Source organism: Sinocyclocheilus rhinocerous, unplaced genomic scaffold (assembly GCF_001515625.1).
Source record: "Sinocyclocheilus rhinocerous isolate Xijiao unplaced genomic scaffold, SAMN03320098_v1.1 scaffold1599, whole genome shotgun sequence".
Classification (NCBI taxonomy): domain Eukaryota; kingdom Metazoa; phylum Chordata; class Actinopteri; order Cypriniformes; family Cyprinidae; genus Sinocyclocheilus; species Sinocyclocheilus rhinocerous.
In genome coordinates this window covers 228,354-230,010 of record NW_015662191.1, presented here as the reverse complement: position 1 = coordinate 230,010, position 1,657 = coordinate 228,354, and positions in this window count along the sequence as shown.

Genomic DNA, 1,657 nt, shown 5'->3' with positions numbered 1-1,657 from the left:
AGAGAGAGAGAGAGAGAGAGAGCGAGAGAGAGAGAGAGAGCGAGCGAGCGAGAGAATTTTTGAATTTCAACACACCTTTATTACAATTCTTTTTTTAAACACATTACACAATCAACCCCTACATTGCACAAAACTCAAAATACAAAACCCAAAACAAATTAACAACATACAAAGATTAAAAAAATGGCAAACTCTAAACCCTCATCAATAACTTCACACAGAGCCCTTTTATAACACCAAATCGCTTCAAAAAGCATAAGATCTCCCATAGCCTTATAATACCGGAAATCAATCAAAATTCTAGATTTCACAAGGTTAAAAAACACAATTTGTAAATTACTACTTAAATTTTGTTCAATCTTTATTTTCCTGGTATCATAAATTGCCATTTTTGCCTGACCTAGAAGAAAATTCAACAACTGGCAACAGAATCGGTGTTTCTGAATATATTTACAAAAAAACAACAAATAAACACTTCCTGTGAAAAAGTCTCATCAAAACAATTGAATAAACCAGTTAAAACTTGAAACAGTGAATCAAGCCTACTGCAAAACAAAAAGGTACGATATACAGTCTCCCTCTGGAAACAAAAAGGACATTCATCACTACTACCTGGGTTTATAATTGAAACAAGAGCATTCACAGCTATAGCGCCATGAAGGATTCTCCATTGTAGGTCTCCTACTTTCTTTGACAAAGGTGATTTGTACAAAGCTCTCCATTCTGGTTTAACGTTCTCTCCTAAATGGAGAACAGCGCGCCAAGGAGTATCAACTCTATTATGCAGAAAATTCTTATTAAGTGTCTTCACACAACTCTTATAAACAATTTTCCCAGATACAGAATTAGGCCCCATTAAAAACAAGATACTGTCTTGTAAAAACACACCTTCACACTCTTTAAAATCAGTTAACAAGTACAAATCAGGAAAAGAATCATTACAATTTGGGGCAATTAAACCTTCAGTATATTCACCCAATAATTTAACTTCTTCAGGTATAAGAGCTGACTTCCACTTTTCAAGCAATTTGGCCATTATACGTTTTGACTTTACCCCCAAACAACTGGTGACAGCATCAACATTCTCAAAGGTCAATCCAGCCAGTTTAAACAAATGTCCAAATGTTAAAACTCCAGCATTGAGAAGTATCTCATTGACAGAAGGGAAAAACCCCTCATTTGATAAATCCATGCGTGATCCATAAATCAGAGGTTCCTGGAGCAACCAATGTAGAGAAGTTATAGTGTCATGTCTCTGCACTTTAAACAGAGACCAAACCTTGAATAAATTCCGATAGAAAATGGGTAATTTAGACAAGTCCATCTTTTGCGGATCTAACCAAAATAAAGATCTCTCTTTTGTGTGTGTGTGGGGGGGGGGGGTAATCTGGAAGTAATCTGGGACTACTGGGGTTAAGGGCCTGTTCACTTTCTCCAAGTCTCCAAGATAAACACACACTGTTCCTTTGAGATCAACATTAACTTCCTGTAACAACAAAAAGCCAGTACTTGAGGGGCCCTAGTCAATGTCCTTTGTGTTATTTTACTTGTCTAAACTCACATAACCTGTTGTTTGAGGTTGAGTACAAAGTACAGTGAAAGTAAGAGTGAGAGAGAGAGGGCGAGAGAGAGAGAGAGAGAGAGAGTGAGGGAGAGA